Source organism: Acinonyx jubatus, chromosome A1 (genome assembly GCF_027475565.1).
Source record: "Acinonyx jubatus isolate Ajub_Pintada_27869175 chromosome A1, VMU_Ajub_asm_v1.0, whole genome shotgun sequence".
In the NCBI taxonomy this organism is placed as follows: domain Eukaryota; kingdom Metazoa; phylum Chordata; class Mammalia; order Carnivora; family Felidae; genus Acinonyx; species Acinonyx jubatus.
This window is the reverse complement of record NC_069380.1, coordinates 29,388,610-29,406,666: the sequence shown is the minus strand read 5'-3', so window position 1 is coordinate 29,406,666 and position 18,057 is coordinate 29,388,610.

Below are 18,057 nucleotides of genomic sequence, written 5' to 3'. Positions count from 1 at the left end.
CCCTCTATTCTGGTCACAGCACACCCAGAATATTGCTCTCAGTATACACCACAGAACACAACTTTCACAGAATACAGTCAAGCTGAACAGCTTCATCCAGCAGGTAAGAAGGGGCAGTTTCCGGGAAGTCAAGCACCAGAAAACAATGTGAGGGTCAACAAACCAGGGCCATTTGGCCTAGAGAGCCAGTGCCTCAGTGCCTGGAAGGGACAGGCCTAATGGTATTCAAAAACTTTTGGTAGGTGGAGAAAAAAACTTGTCACTCTATGCAACACTTTGTGATTCCCGTAGAACTGAAGAGGAAAATACAGAGTGAAGCAGGTTTGGCTCAATATCAAGAACATCAGTGTTGGTGTTGCTTTGCCTTTTATTTTTAAATTACACAACTACCACATGTACATGGTCGAAGAAAAATTCAAACAATACAGGTATATATAGAATATGAATTTACTCCCTTGGCTTCGCCACATACCCATATTTTACTCTCCCTCCATAAGGAGCCACGTGTAATTTTAGTGAACACCCTTTCAAGCCCAATGCAAAATGCATTTATTCACACACACATAGTTTGAGTTTGGGGTTTCTGCCCACCAATGAGACCATACTTTACCCATTGGGGAAAGCTTGCAGAGCACAGAGCTAGACAGGGAGACCATGGACTGCCTCCAAAGAGAATGAGACCCCCTCTATTAGAGATATTCAGAGAACAGGCAGTTACTAATCAGGGTTCTTACAGGGGGAACTTGAGCATTGGAAGATCCTTAGTTCTCTCAAACTTTGCCTAAAGAAGAATCACAGAGGGTGATTTCTAAAATTCAGATTCCCAGTCTTAAATCCAGAGAAACTGACATAGTAGGGCTCGGGGGCCATAAATCTGCATTTCCCACAAGCACCCCAGGTCACTCTACTGCAAATAGTCAATGGATCAGACATTAGAGAAACACTGGAACACATGGTTAGACCACTTGAACTTAGGGGTCTCTCTGTCCCTCGTCCTCAACTTGAACTGGATCAAATTGGAAAGTCTTTCTCCTGAGTAACAGTTTGCAATAAAGAGACAAACATGATGTCCCATAACTAACTGACTGGCTATCTTTGCTTGACTTTTCCCAGGTCCCTTAGCCCCGGTGCCCTACCCTCTCCCCATTCTGGAAAACTGATAGATTCCTCCAGGGAGCTCAGCATGGAGTAAACAGCTAGCTTGGAAGCAGAATGAGGGACACACCAAATCTGTAGTCCACCACTCCCAAGCCCACCCCCAGGGACCAGTTTTGAGAAGGACAAAGATTCTGCCCTGCCCCAGGCTCCTCAAGAGCAGCAGAGCAAGCTGGGACCCAAAAGAGGACAAGTCCCCCTGCAGGCATCCATCGCCCATGTGCTTTTGGGCTCCCCACAAGCCCTGGAAGTGGTGGGGGGGGGGGGAGTTGGAAAGGTGTGAAGAGTTTTAACAGTCACAATGACTGGGGGCAATAACATTCATCATTCAGTGGGTGGGCCACAGATTTTAAACACCCTGCAATCCGAGAGAGAAAACCACACAAAGAAAAAGTGTTCCTCTGCCCCAAATGCCAAAAGTACTTACCCTTCCTCTCCATGCATATCATCAACTATGCTCCTAGTGGCGATGTGAGTTCTACCGCTTAATTTTGTCTCCAGCTGATCACATTGACATCTACTCTAAGACAATAGGATCTAGAGGATACTGGGGGAAAGAGCACAGATTTCAGCAGAAACCTAAGCAAAGTGCATGGCCACCAGCAAAGCAAGGTCCCAAGTCATCCCCAGCTAATCCAGCCCCAGACCTGAGAAATCCCCTCTTGTCCAGACAGATATTTTCTACCAAGGTTTCGGCTCCTAATGAGGAACTACCCTCCGAGCAACACAAAGGCAGCTTGTTTCTGGGCTCTCTCTCTGGAGGGATCATGCACAAAGAGGCTTTCTCTCACCTCAAGGTGCTCTTGGCCGGTTCGACAGGAGTGCTATGCACAGCAGGACCATGTCCTCAAATGGTCAAGGCTATTTGCTTTGTCAACTGACAAATGTCATTTATCATTTGAGACAGAGATTGGATATTGGGGCCTCTGGCTGGTGAAAGCTGTTGAATATTTTTTTCAGGATGGCTTAGCAGAAACTTGGCAAACTGAAATGTTTTCTCACGCTGTGGATTTAAAGGTACAGTCTTCCTCTATAGAAAAATGTCAGCCAGACTTTACGAGGTGGCTAAACCCTTCGGTTCAGTTCAAAAGCATGTAGTACTTACTCATGCCCTCTCTTCCTCGGGTGCTTTACCAGTATTTCTTCTCCCTCTCCTAGTGTTTTGTAGACTGCATACTCCCAGGAGATGGAAATCAAGCCTCTTCCTTCTGATCTGCCCACAGCACCGAGGCCAGCGATGGGATCACCTTGCATGGATACAGATGCACCTGCTAACTGATTATTGACTGGCCATTATCAGACGTGCATGTATTGTCTCCTCATCTATCTTACTCATTCTGTTCCAGTTTGCAAATTGTCCTCCCCCCCCGCAACTTGTACCAGAGGACACAATCCAAGACCTCCCTCACTCTTTTTCTTGAGTAAATTCTGATCTTTTTCTTATTTCCCTGGATTTAAATTCAGGAACAGCCTAGAAGAATGCATTTGCTTATGTGCTATGTATATTGTCTTTTCAACTAGCCGACTGGTTTCTTGAGAGTGGACATCACATTTTCTGCTGCCTCTTTGTCCCCAGTTGAAACTTGTGCTAGGCTGTGTCTTCTCCATGATCACAGAGCTAACAATCAACAGTGCCAGGACTCAAACCCAGGTGTTCCAATTCCAAATCCAGTCATTTTCCCACAAAAACAAATTAGTGATCCATGATAATCTCGAAAGAGTCTGATTTTGATATTTTCTCTTATTACTGAATTCATGAGGGTCAAAAATACAACTTTAGCTACTTTGCAGACTATGTTTTGTTATTAATAATGCTCTGAGTGACTAATTTAGAATTTATTATTTTGAACCATGAACAACAACTGCATATATTTCATTATTTAGGAGAGTTAGTTATGCTTCTGCCTAATTAGTATTTTAAGATTTGTTTACAACTTTTACAGTAGCAGGCTTTTCAGTACTGACTCTTCCCTGGGGCTTTCCAAGTCTTTGCACATTACGGTTACTCTACTTGCTCCTGAGGATTTTAACGCTCTCTATTCTTTAATTTATTTACATAATCTTCCTGGGACAGGAACACAATACAATAATTGTTAACATTTATTGAGCACTTATTGTGTGCCAGGCATTGTGCAAACCACTTTACATGCATTATCTTACTTAATTTTCCCAAAAATCTATGTGGAGAGTACTATTAACATTCCCTTTGAAGAAGAGAAAACCTAGTCTCCAAGACAGTAAGTAAAATTCTCAGGGTTTGGTTTTCTAATGCAGTAAATTCAGAACTGAAACCCAGGGTTTGTTTGACTCCAAAGCCCAAATCTGGAGCTACTTTATTGAAATGACTCCAACTAGAAGCTTAGGGACCTGGATTCTACATGAGACTCTGCCAAAGCTGTGTGACTTTGAGACATGGAGAAAAATGGCAGTGGAGCTTGAAGGTGAGTAGGCATTTGTAGCAGAGGGAAAACACACTCTGAGAAGACAGTAGGGCGTCCTTAAGGCTTAGAGAGGTATGTAGTGTGAAAGTGCTTAGGGTAACAAACCACTGAGGCTCTACAAAGGTATACCCCTCGGTGGCAACAAGAGATCAGTAACATCCATAGGCAGCCTTCCCAAAATGTTTTCTGGATATGTTTGGAAAGTATGGAGAAACCAAAAAGACACGACAAATTCTCAAGAGTGACAGAATCTGACAAAGCCCCAGGTTACCCTAGTAGCACCAGGCTTCAGATGTCCCAGAAGCAGAATTGTGACCTGGTGACTTGGGCAGGGCCACATAGGGCAGAGGCCACCCCAGAAAAAGCAAGTCTGTGTCAATGTCCTATCTGCCTTGGTAATGGCATCCTCCTTAATTTGGGGAACTCTCTCTCCCCTGATGTATTTCTATTGAGTTTCCAATTACAAAAATCCTCCCCCTGATTACCAGGGTGGCTAAAGTATTCCAAGGAAAGCAATCACAGCCCCTCTGTAGGGAAATCTGAATCTTTGACAAACAGGGGATCCAAGAGGTAATAGCTGCCATCCGACAATCACATTCCAGAGTGTTGGTCCAACTGCTGAGGTTCCGAGAACTGCCCTGATGTCCAGCCTGCCTGAGGCATCCTGGTTCAGCTACTACTTTTTGCAAGCTATGCCAAAGGCTTCCAATAATACATTTTTGTTTAAGTTAGTTTAAGTCTGTTGCTTGCAGCCAAATAAATTTGATACTCACTGATAGAGGAAATGGGGGCCTAAGAACGTCCTGTGTGGTCTTAGGCTGAACCCAGGTCAAGCCCAAGATGACCACCATCTGGTAAGTGGTATCTGGACAGTCTAACAATCCACTGGACTCCAAGAGAACTCTCTTGGAAATACTTCCAAATCCAGCAAAACTTCTCCACAACATCTAGAACCAGGTACTCTCTTCTCCAGAACATTCCATTCAACACCACTGAAGTAGAAAAAGCGACCTCCTCCCCACACACACTGACAGTCTTCATGCACTACTGCACTTTCACTCCCTCCTTCCCCCTCTCTGCCACATTCCATGCAGTCAATCCAAATCCTACAGCCTAAAGATAAGGGGTCAAGATATCTTTCCCTGAAAGTCAACAGGATTAAAGGAAGTCGCACATTATACCAATCCTTACAATCCTGCAAGGTAGATACACAGTTCTGTGTGATGAAACTGAGGTAAGAGACATTAATCCCAGGAATAGTTTGCGCAAATGGTAGCCGCCGAGGTCCATCTGGGCTCTTCTGCTACATGTATCAGACACATCTCTGTGCCTCTGTGCCTCCTCAGCCTCCCTTGTTCCCCAGATCTTCATCCTCTTGCTTCACCTCAGCCTCTGCCTTGGCCAACAAAATCAAAGCCTGATTGGTTCTTTCACATGAGGCCAGCCAGCCACATATGCTGTGTTACGGGTATCCAAGACCCCCACCACCCCAGGTTGGATAATTTTCTAGGATTCACAGGACTCCAGCATATAGTTGTACCTACGTCTATGATTTATTACAGCAAAGGATACAATGCGCAACCAGCAAAAGGGAAAGGTATGTGGGGAGAAGTCCAGGGGAGACCAGACACAAGCATCTAAAAAAGACCTCTCCCAGTGGGATCCCACAGGACTCACTCAATTCCTCTAGCAAGGGGTTGTAACAACACATATGAAATGTTGTCTATCAGGGAGGTTCATTAGAGACTCAGTGCCCTGTGATTTTTACTGGGGACTAGCCATGTAGGTAACCTGTGCCAGCATGTACCTAAACTCCAGATCTGCAGAAGGAAAACAGGTGATCAGCATAAACTTGCACAAAAAGGTCTAGGCACAGTGATGTGAGCCCTTCTGAAATCCAAGTTCCCCAATGCTGGCCTTTCCAGCAGGCCTTTTTGAGAATAGCAATCTTAGGCCTACACTATTTACTCTTTTCTGCATATATGTGGCTTGGATGAAATGTCATATTATAGAGCATGAGTCTGACTTTCTCAGTGGTTTTCAAGATAAAATAAACCTTAAATACAGGGAAGTTCCCTCCCCAGGGCGCTTAACTTTGACCAATAGAAGTAAGAGACAGAGGATAAATCCCCTTCCCTTTTTACTCCCAAGTACTGTTCTGAGGTATGGTTTTTCTGTATGGTCTGGCCAAAAACCTGCATGGCTGATCAGGTGCACCTGCTGAGCAACTGGCTATGATCATTTTGTTTGTTGTCATTGTGTGCGTGTGCGTGCGCACGCATGCACACATGCTATCAGGAACCAGAGGCCAGCACAGTAACATATCACCTTGAGTTACTTCCATTCCTTCCCTCTTTTCTCTTTTCCTTCACTTTCCTGGGATAGCACTTCCCGCATAGCACGTTAGTACTTAAGCCTTGTCTCAAGCTCTGAGTTTTAGGAAACTCTGCCTAAGACACCACACTCTGTTGGGAATATACTGGCACCAAGCCACTTTAGTTTTATCTCACTCTGGGAAGGACCACCCAAACAGGGTGAAATGGTCTGGACGCCTTAAAGAAAGGCATGCTTATTCTCTAGAAGAATTAGATAGCCATTCATTTATATAACAAATTACTTACCAGACACTGAAAAAAGGCAAAGCACCGTGGCCCTGGGGAAACAACAGTGAGCTGGACAGACATGGTCCTTGCCTTTGAGGGTCTGGCAGACTTGTGGAAGAGACAGTTGACTAAATAATTACCAAAAAATAAATGTGCTAAGCGCTCTGAAGACCAGGGTGCCACAGGATCCTAACCTGGTTCGAGGAAATGCATAGCCTCTTGGAGCTTAAGTGGGAGATGGAAAATGTGTAGGCCTTAGCCAAGGCAAGGGCCAGGGAGAGGGGAAAGATCTGGGCTGAAGACATGAATTGAGGAGTCTTCTCCATATATAAGTAATGGGAGGCAGGGGAGTGGTTAAAAAGGCACAGAGAGAAGTGTCACTGGCATAGATAATGCACTTAGCCATCTCTCCCTCCTCTGAACTCCCAAGGAACTCGGAACTGCCGAAACTTCTCAAAGTCCACGACATCTATCTGGCACCTCAGCTGTGAGTTAACATTTCATCTGCATTGAGGCTCCTCTCTGCAGCCAGGTTGTGGTGACCCTGAGGACAAAGGGAGCAAGAGCCTCGCCTACCTGGAAACAAGGTAAGTTTGAAGGTTTGACTGCCTATGTGCCCTACAGATTGATTAGGATCCCGGAAGGGGAGAATATCTTGAAGGTTCCTCTTTTTACACTTCCTCAGTTTGCCTATAAAAAAAAAAAAAAAGGGAAAGCAGAGAGATGAAAAATCGTCCCCATGTCCCAAGGTTTATCACACTGTATTGTAATTGTCCAGTAATTGTTGTGCCTCCCGCATTACACTCTAGAAGCCGCGTGAGGGCAGGGTCTGTGTCCACCTTCTTTGCTCTTATGCTCTCTGAGCTTCACGCCATGTCTGGAACACACAAAATACCCCAGACAGGTGGGGTTTTTTTTAATTTTTTTTTGTCACGTTTGTTTATTTTTGAGAGACAGACAGAGACAGAGCACAAGTTGGGGAGGGGCAGAGAGAGAAGGAGACACAGAATCCATAGCAGGCTCAGGGCTCTGAGCTGTCAGCAGAGCCTGACACGGGGCTCAAACCCACAAACCACGAGGTCATGACCTGAGCTGAAGTAGGATGCTTAACCAACTGAGCCCCCCGGGTGCCCCAGGTGGTTTTTTTTTTTAATGTTTTATTTTTGAGAGAGAAAGAGGGTGAACGGGGAGGTGCGGAGAGAGAGGGGGATAGAGGATCCAAAGCAGGCTCTGTGCTGACAGCAGCAAACCAGATGCAGGGCTTGAACTCACCAACTGCGAGGTCATGACCTGAGCCAAAGTCAGCCGCTCAACCGACTAAGCCACCCCGGCGCCCCCCAGGCATGTCTTGCTGAATGAATGGATCAATAAAACGCTACTTTAGGCAGAGCCCAAGCTAGGAAGCGCGTCTTTGGATCCTTCCCAGTGTTCTACCCACCAGCACTGAGGAGTCTCACTTCACCATCACGTGTGGAACCAGACCTAGCCTTGGAGGCTGATACTCCTCTTGTTGGAGCCTCAGGCAGAGCCCGCCCCTGGCCACTGCTCGAAGTAGCCGAAGTATGTTGAGAAAGTACTTTAGTTCAAGCACAACATCCAGTTCAGCCCCAAACCTCCACTAGTGCTATTGATTTGTCAGGGGTTGGGGGGGGGGGGGCGTTGAAATGGAATGAGCGGCTGATTTTCTCCAAATGGCACATTTCATTCATGATGCATGATTGTAATCACGGCTGCCTGAAGCCTGCAGTCCCCAGCTCGGCGCGAAAAAAAAAGGAAAAAAAAAAAAAAAAGAGAAAGAAAGAAATGGCTATTTTCTGGAGTGAATACACTGAAAGGGCAAGAAATCCATATTCATTTTCTTGCCTCTCGGCTGGACTCTATATTTCGCAGGCAGGTGGAACAAAAATCTTTAAATATCATGCTGATCCAGGAAATGCTCGGCAATATTTAAAGAGCTCTGCGAGCCTGCCTCGTGCCCCTCAGGTCCTCCGCAGGCAGCCCCCACGTCACCATTGCTGTGGCTACAGTGAGCACGGCTCCAGACCCCAGGTTCAGATTAACTGGCGCATGACCTTTACAAAGTACTGTAGTTTATAGGAATGTTGAATTTTTCAGCAGCTGGGGAGGACGGGAGCTCGTGGGAAGGGAGGAATGGGAAATGACTCCAGGCTATTTAAGCCTCCAAGGGGAGGAATGAACTGGGCTTCGACTTTAATTATGTCTGCTGCCCTCGGAGGCACATCAGGAGACAATAGACTGATACCATTAATAACGATTCTCCTGCCCTCGCCCACGATAAATAACTTTAAGAAGGTCTTCAGAATATCATTTAGGTTCTCCTCCTCCCTCCTCTAGCACCGACTTCCTTTTTCCTTGGCAGATGGCTGAGATCCCAGGACTCCCAGTGCCTTGACCTCCTGCAGATGTTGGGCTCCGGATGAAGGACTTCTGGGAAAAAGAAAAGAAAGAGCCTGAATGCGCCAGATCATGGCAAGCCATGGGGTGGCCCACTAACTGCTTTTTTATGATTGTCACTTACTGCTCTGATTTACCCGCACGTAAAGAATTGTGTCAGCAATTGTCGAGGGCCTCAAAGGGAGACCGATGCAAGGGAGGGCAAAGCATTATTGAGAGCCAGGTCAAATGGGCGATGAATGGACGATTATGGGCAGGGGCAAAGTGCCATCGTTAGGATGCCGTAACAAACTAGACGTTGATATATTGTCCTCTCTGAGATCCTCCAACAGGCCATTATGGCTCCCCTAATGAGATTGTCATGCATTTCTCTTTACGTAGCTATTAAAGTCTTGTCTACATCTGCTGAGGTTTCCAGGGGAGGTGGGTGAGAAGCCATAAGGGGGAAGGCGCTCTGTATCTTCGTCTCTTCTGCAATCCACCACGATATGCCAGAAAAGGCTCCGGTGTGGCCCAACAGCAGCAGACGAACCTTCCAAGAGAAGCAAAGGGTGGCAAGTGGCCTTGGTTTGGACGTGGGACAGGAAGGGTCAGTGGAAGCCTTCACAAAGGCCCCTGATCAAAGGGCCTTCTGGGAGTGGCCAACAAAGTGCCGCTTGTCCCACCGCTTCTTTCTCGCCCCAGATGGCGAAATAACATGCTCTGTGATTCTCATTCACTCAAAATCCCTGGACGTCAATGTGTGGGTGGTGACCCAGCCGATTGCATTTAATGCTGCTCATCTCAGGCACAAATACTTCATTTTGTCTCTATAAGACCGGAGGAGGAAAGATTGCAGAGAAAAGGCCCTGATACCTCTATGACTCAAAGCCACATGGGCTGTGGGTTTGGGACCATTCCAGGGCCCGTGAGCATGTAGGGGTGAGGGGCATTGCATCCACATAGATCTTGACCCCACTGCCATGCAAGGACTTTAAGGAGAACCCTGCCCCACCTCCAGCTCAACATAAACTTGTTTCACAAGAAGCCATGATGAAGGCCCTGCCTGAGACTCTGCATGACTAAGCCACTTGGTGCTCCTGAGTTCAGCTCTGAGACATGTGACATTTGCTGCTGACTTCTCAGAACAGATCTCGATGTTTACAATTGGCTCGGTTTGAAATAAAAAGCACTTGTTTTTATGATTTTTTTCCCCAGAACAACAACCACCAAAGAACACATTTAAATGTAAGCAGAGCGACTTGGAACTGGTACTAAAACATCTCCGAAGGAGGCTTTGCAATGAATATATCAGATGTCTGGAAATAACTCCGCAAGAGGTATGCAAAGGAAGCCCCCTCTGCTCTAATGAGATGATCAGGCAGTGGGTGAATACATTTTGATACACAATGCTTCAGTGTCTGGTTTGTTTTGGAAAAACAGGAGCCCCTTTCCCCTTTTTCAGGCCAAATGCAACACAATAGAGCAAAGCCACATGAATCTATTATGTCTTATAGGGCTTTTAGCAGGAGTATGACTGTTTAACCAGGCAGTGACACGAGAAGAATTACTATTAGACACTCCAGCTGAAAGTAGAAATTTTATTGATTCCCCACACTGGCCTGCCTTTTTATCTTTGATTGAGTGGCTTTCATGAATCCAAAAAGGTAACACTCTTGCATTGAAAGCAGCAGCAGGCAGTCCAGCCCAGACTGAAACCATCTGTCAGTCTACAAGAAAGATGAGGGTACTTCCCCAAGTACCACTATCCGGGCCCCTCTCCCCACAGGACCATCCATTGCCTACCCCAGCGAGGGCCCCAACCCCCTGTCGGACTGCTCCTCGAGGCCGCTAAATCTTGACAGAGGACTTACTGAAGAGATAAGCAAAATACACCTTCGTATAATTAGGACACTAATTGCACCCTGAGACAGAGTAATTATGTCCCCCTTTTTAGGAAAGCCGTTAGTTCTGCACATTCTTACTCTCCAGGTTTTTGTGATAATTATTTTTTATTGTTTCTGAGGTCTCATTTGGAAAACGATTGGATTTGTCTCTCTGTTTACTAAATATCAGACATGATGTACAAACATCTTTCAATTAGGTGTTCTGTGAGGAGCCTGTTCTCCCCGTCTCTATTTTAAACGGGACTCATTTGCATTCATGGGCAAATTAGGATGCAGAAAAGCGTATAAGCAATGTGCAGGTTTACACTTCAGTGAATATTCATAAAGTACCGATTCTCCTCGCGACCATTTCCCCGCAAATGGCCCTCCCACTATGTGCACTGTGTTTGTCATTCAGGGAACTTTTCATTAATTTTAAAGTGCCAGGTTTGGAGACAACACAAATATATTCGGGCAGGCCCTGTAAAAGCCAGAGCCGAAAGGAAATGGTGTTTGTGTTTCATGCCACAACAGAGCACGCTGGGAATCCTTGCGTTTGACAATGCTGTCTCCCTGTGCAGGTATAAGAGAAATAATCCAGAGTGACAAATGGATTGGCCCGAGGCTGGAGGAGAGACGAACCCTTGTTCTGCAATACATGGTCTGTTCTCCAAGCTTCTGCCAGGCCCGGGTCCTCCGTGCATGGTACTCTAGGACCTGGGGTCTCTTTGCATGCTTCCTTGGGTCCTGTCTTCTCCAAGGTTATGTCTACATGGACGGCATCATCTGGATAATTCAGATTTTATAAATAAAACCCACTTCTGCTTTTATTGTGTTGCTCAGATAATACGTAAGGTAATTGCATAATCCACCTCCAAATCAAGTAAGCCCCTCAGTGAAACGCAAGGAATCAATATGGAAGGAGAAAGTAGGCAAAATTAAACATAAAGGCTTTGTCTGAATCATCTGCACTCTGAGAATGAGGCACATTTTTTAACTAGAGCTATGCTTCCAATCCCTCAAGTGTCTGAACTTCATATGAGGAGTCAGTCAAGTGGACAGTGGGATTGGGGGCAGGGCCAGCCTGATGGAGAGGAAGCAGGGGTGCCCCATATGGAGGTAGGGCCCTGAGTCCTGGGAACCAAGACCGTGGGGCCATTGAGCAGACCCTCCTCCCCCACTTCCTCCCAGAAGGGGATTGCTGAGTAAACGCTTCCACAAACATGACCCTGGCTTTGCTGCTTATAGCTTTGACCCTGCTCAGAAGGAATTTAAAAATATAAGAGGAAAAGTGTAAAAATAAAAATCAGAATGAAAAGGAGCTACAGGACCCAAGAGCACAGGGGTGGTGAGATGCCACGGAGCCTCTGCCCACCTGCCTCTTGGCACCCTCAGCATTTGTAATTCCAATGACACAACCATGCACGGCATACGTGGCCTGAAGTCAATGACCCAGCTTCCTCCGCAGGGGAAATACAGATTTATACGTTTTGTTGACCCATACTGGCCAATCAGCCAACCAGATTTGATCTTGGGGGCAGATGTTTGTAGGCTGCTCATAGACTCCCAAATGCCCCACTACCAGACCCCCAAAGAGGAACTGCTTGCGCCAGTGGCTGTTTGCAATAGACCAAGGCCATCCTCCTTCAGATCATGGTGTTGCACCATGCAGACTGCCCAAACTGGCAACCCTAGGTGTGTGGAGTAGCTCTCGCGTCCCCTGGTACCACGCCTAAAGTTGCCAAACAAAGGAAGAAGGAAAAGGAGAGAAGAACCACAGACAGACACTGAAGCATAAGCCAGCAGAGAGAAACCCATACTCAAAATCCTCCAGACCCAAAACTGGCTGAGGACACACAAGTGAAGATAAGCTTAAAGATCTCAGATGCCATCAGGTCACAGGGATCACGAGACTCTTTTGGTAAAAAAAAAAAAGGGGGGGGGGGCGCCCACTGACATTTTCTGCCAGGCATTGTTTCTTTGTTCCAAACCAATCAGGAGGAATGAAATGGAGGCTGCTTTGTGAACGGGGTGGGGGTGAGGGCAGGAAGAGAGATTTGTCCAATGTCAGAGAGATCTGCTTGCTCTGCACCCTCTCATGAGCTGTGGTCCTCAGCCCAGATGGTTTCTCCATGTCTCTTCCTCATTCTGACCCCAGCCCAGCCTGGAATTCACACTCAGCCATTTTGACACTGTGATTGCTTCCGCCCCCTCCTCACCACCGACCCCCGCACCCCTGCCTTGTCCTTCTGCAGCTCTCCTGCCAGTCCTAGAGCTGTGTCCTTTCCCTGCTCTGCTCCCCTGCTGCCGAACACGAACACGACAGGAAAAGCAAGTTCTTACCAGAGTCCATCAAAATTCAAGCAGGGGGCCTGTGTTTGTTATTCCTTCTGAAAATCCCTGAAGTGGCTGATCCAAATGCGTTGCCTCCTTTCTGTCCCCAAACCCCACTCCCAACACCCTTTCTCCTTGAATGTGGCCTTGCTCGCTGCTTTGCCAAGAGCCTATTCCATTTTTTTTTTCTGTAGAAAAATCTTTCTTTTCCCTGTCCCTCTGTCTCCATGCCTTTCCCAGGGAGGAAGCACCCTTTCTGGAAAAGGATGCCCTTTTTCCCATCTCCTCCAGTCCTCACTTGCTTGCCTTTCCAATCTCCCAGTCTCTCCCAGGAACTCCCGCTCACCTGCAATCAGGCTGGGCCACCTGCTTCTCTCTCAGGTCCTATTCATATATTTCTTCTTTTCCCTCCCTTCCAAGTGCACTGAAAGAGGTCCCCAACATCTCCACGGCTTGCCCACTCACTCCTCGCTTGCCCCCATCAACTTCCTCACATCTCAAGGCTCAGGAATGACCTCCCCAACCCCACGGGGAAGACCTCTCCTCTCCCCACAGCCCCCTGACTTCCAGGCAACATTGACTCTGTTGACCTCTCTCCCCTCAAAGGCCCATGGTTTTTCTGCTCTTTCACCATCCTGAGTGTCCCACCACTTCTCTGACTATCCCACCTAGCTCTGACTAACCTAGGGAATGAGGTTCCTTTCCCTCACTCCCTAAATCTGAGAGCTCCCTAAGGCCGTGCCCTGGGTCCTCTTCTCCAGCCAGGCTCATTGCTTCACCTCTGACCTATGACCAGAGCCCCAGATTCATATTTCTAGCTGCCTTAAGGATCTTTCCACCTAGAGAGAAGGAGGAAGGAAAGAAGGAAAGAGGGGAGGAAGGGAGGGAGGGGAGGAAAGGAGAGAGGAAGGAAGGAAAGGAGGGAGGGAGGAAAGAAGTAAAAGAAAGGAGAGGAGAGGTGAGAAGGGAAGAGGAAAAGAGAGAATGCAAGGCAGGGGTGGGGAAGAGAAGAAGAAAAGGAGGGAGATGGAGATTGAGGGAGAGAGCAAGCAAGGGAAGGAGAGAGGGTGTATATCTGGTTTACATTGCCTCTCTCGCAAATTACCACATATTTATGGCTTAAACAATAGAGATTTATTACCTTAAAGTTCTGGAGATCCAAAGCCCAAAATGGGTCAGCAGGACTGCGTTGTTTTTGGAAGCTCTAAGGGAAAGAACTCGCTTCCTTGCCTAGCAGCTTCTAGAGGCTGCTGGCATGGCTTGGCTGATGGCCCCTTCCTCTATCTTCAAAGCCAGCATGCTGGATCTTTAAATCTGTCTCCAACTCTGACCCTCCGGCCTCCCTCTTACAAGGACCCTCATGATTACACTTAGGGTTCACCTTAATCACATCTGCCAAGTTTCTTTTGCCATATAAGGTAATATATTCACAGGTTCTGGGGATCAAGATATGGACATTAAGGGGTCCGAGGTGGGGTTATGTAATTATTATTCTGTCTACCACAGGCAAGGAAGGAGGAAAGGGAGGAGAGAGGAAAGGAAGAAGAAATTCTATCCAGACTCCAGTACTCCTCCTCCACAGCACTTGTCCTGATTTTTCAACAGACAGTTCTCTCTCCCAACTCTGAACCCCAGCTGTCCCTTTCGGCTGCTCTCTGGTGGCTCCAGGAGAAGCTAGCCTGTAAGTTCCTTGAGGTAGGAACTGTCCCTTTCTCGCCTGCTTCCTTTGCAGCCACTCACAGCGTCTCCCTCGTGCAGAGCACGGGCCCAATAATATTTGTGGGACTGGATTGAATTGTTGAAGGCACAGCTTCCCTGCCTGGGCCTGCCCTTGTGGCCTCAGCTGACAGCCTGGAGATTAACTGCCTAATGAATAAAGTTGCTGAGCCTGGCCCAGCTGTGCCTTTCAGAGTGTGTTGGGGTTTGTTTTGCCAAGTGCAGATTATTGCCCCTGTCATTCGTTCTTCAAGAGCCCGAGCTGCCGGGCCGAGGCGGGCAGGGCCACCTGATCACAGCCGCAGCTGCGGAGACAGCCAGCGAGACGGGCCTTCGGCTCACCTGCCTTTGAGTGACGCGAAACATGATGTGGGCCTCCAGAGCTGCCAACCGCAGGGCCGTGGAGGCCCGAGGGGGGCTGTCACCATTCACCTGATGGTTCCAGACAGCCTCTCCCCCCCCCCCCTCCCGCAACTCCCACCACCCATGCTTGGCCCCGGGACTGGTAGCGCTTTAACAAAGATGTGGCTATGTATGCACGAAGGTTGTCTGCGGTTTTTAGGGTTTCTTAAGGAGTCAAGAATATACATAATTTCAGGATCATTAGATCAAATGTGACTGTGAACCTTCAGACAGGGAGTCTCACCCCAGCACTGAGGCCACAGATGTCTGGTTTGAGACGCCCTGGAATGCAGCCCGTGATGAATGTCCGGGAGGAACCCCAAGGCTGGCCCCCAGGCAGCTGGCCAAGGGAGGTTTCCATCTTTGGATGCAGGTCTAAGGAGAGCCCTGTGGGCATCCAGGACCCCCTAACAATGAAGCCCAGTGCAGTCCCTGTGGCAGAGGACACAGTTCCCAGAACATCACAACCCAGGAACAGGGGCACCCTGCCGCCAACCTGTGACAATTCTTGTCCACACCTCCTGCTTCTGGAAGCCACTCAACTCCTCCCCACGGAGGGTGGGATCCTGTCACCTGGGGCTCCCTGCTTCACCCTCCCTTTCTCTCCCTCTCTGAATTGTCACCCCCTCCAAGGACACATTCCTCGGACATTGGTAAGAAACTCAAAGTGAAATGAAGACAGAGTAGAAAGAGAAACCTGATCTGAGAGCAATGGATGTCGTAAAGCTCTTTCGAAAGCATAAAAACCAGGAGCAAAAAACAAAACAAAACAAAACCCTCTTTCGTTTGTGAATTATCCACGCCTTTATTCGGCAAGTAGGCACCAAGTGTCTACCATGAGCCAGAAACTGTTCTGGGTGCTGGGAAACAGCAGTGTACCAAACAGACAGCAATCCCTGCCCCCGTGGAGTGGAAGACAGAAATAAACACGATAAATAAGTAAAATGGGTAGCACGCCCGACAGTATAAGTGCTGAAGAAAAACAGGCAACACAGAAGTGGAGTGGGAAGTGTGGATGAGGCTGCCACTCCGGCTGGATGTGGTCAGGTGCACGGCAGGCCACGAAGCCAATCTCTGAGAATGCTTGCAGAGCCAGTGAGCATCTGTTTCACTTCCCAGAACCCTTAGTCCCCTGGTCTCAAGGTTTTGACTTTCCTCCCAGTTTTATGCCTGCTCCACTGCATTCCTGCTGCCTGGGAGTTTGCTTATCTCGACTGCAGTAACTGGAACTACAAACAGCCTGCACTATTTGTAGAAAAATCCTCCCACTTGGTCTGGGGATGATTCCCAAATGCAGGGAAGCCAGGTAGCAGCTGGCACCCTCCCCTTGAATAACCCATTGCAAGCCCGAAGCAAGACAGAGTTCAGTGCCTGGAGATGCTCATCAGAACACTAAAAAACTAGCAGACATCGAATAATATCCAGTGAAGGGAGCAGGGGCACTTCAGTAAACTAGGCATCCACTCAAAGAACTATGAAATCACCATTCTACATTATAACAGAGTTTCTCTACCTCAGCACTATTGACATTTGGAGCCAGAAAATTCTTTGTAGTAGGGGCTGTCCTGTGTACTGTAGGATGGCTAGCAGCATCCTTGACCTCATACCCACTAGATGCTGGTAGTCCTGTCCCCTAGTTGTGACAGCCAGAAATATCTCCAGATATGGCCAAATATCACCTCCCAGTTGAGAAACATTGCATTATCAATATGAGAGCTATGTCAAAATATGGGAGAAATGAATAAGAAACTAGAACAGTGTGACAATTTCTTCCTCATGCATGAATTTATTCCTACCATCTTACAAAGGTATACAACTAAATCACATTTTGTTATACATACAATGATTTGCCTTTTAAAAAAAATCAGAAATAAATGAAAACAATAGTGTTGCAAAAAATCTGGAGCACATTGTCCTATAGTAGACACACACACACACACACACACACACACACACACACACACCTCCAAACTGTACCTTCCCTATGATTATTATGACATAAAAACATGAAAATAGTTTGATTTGCTGGGGTAGCAGGATTGTGGGTAAATTTTTTTTCTGCTGCAATGTTTCAGTGTGGTTATGAAATTATATAGGAAAGTAATTACATTTTTAAAATCTCTCTCTGCAGAAAAGCTCTCTGATGGCAACAGTGATGGAGAGCTGTGAGTTTGGTGGGCATCTATAGGATTTTGCTAATGATGGTAGAAATCAGAGCAGAAAAGTCTGCCCTTGCAGCTGCAGGGTAGCTCACTCCTTCAAAAGAACAATTTGCCAGGCCGTGGGAGGTGCAGAATTTAGCCTGGAGAATGAAGGAAATGATACCACTATCACTGACATATAAAAAGACAAAACTCCAACCCTCCAGGTGTGAATCTAAAGGTGACTCTTCTGAAGACAGAGCTTATGGGAACATCGGGACTCTGTTAGGAAATTACACCTCTCTCTAGACTTTCCGGGCAGATTTCATGCAGGATGCACAGTGCAGCTCCCACTTTATAACTGATGCAAATGTTCACAAGTCACCTCTTCTTTATACATGGCACCTCTTCTTTATACATGGCTCTGGGCTGGAACAGTCAAAAGTCTTTCCTAATGACTGGGGGTAACAAAGTGGAAAAGCACAAACCAAACCGAAAATCTAGGTCATCTCTCTTGCAAAATACCACCTACTCCTTTTCAGTTAACAGAGCACCAAAACACTCGCCTCCTTCCTGTCTCTCCCTCACCTTAGCATAACAGCCACCATCTTCAATATCCACCATGCAGGGCATTATCCTAGACATGGTCATTCTTCAGAGTCTGGACAAAACAGAGGGTTGCGTTCTCTCCATCTTCATGGTTTGGTTCCTGACTAAGAATCTCTTTGCAAATTAGGAGATGTCAAGAATGATTTCATAAGACCATGCCTACCCAGAAGAGGACCAACTTAATTTTGTGGGACCCAACAGACTAGCCATGTCAGACTACCACTTGATATAACCTCACCATTCATTTGAGAGATGCTCACATGCAGTAACAGAGTGTGGCTGCTATGTAATAACCTGGAAAGTAACTTCGCATTATTCCTATGTGCGTGGCCCATCAATTTCTGTCACTTTCTCTGCTACCTTATAGAACTTCATA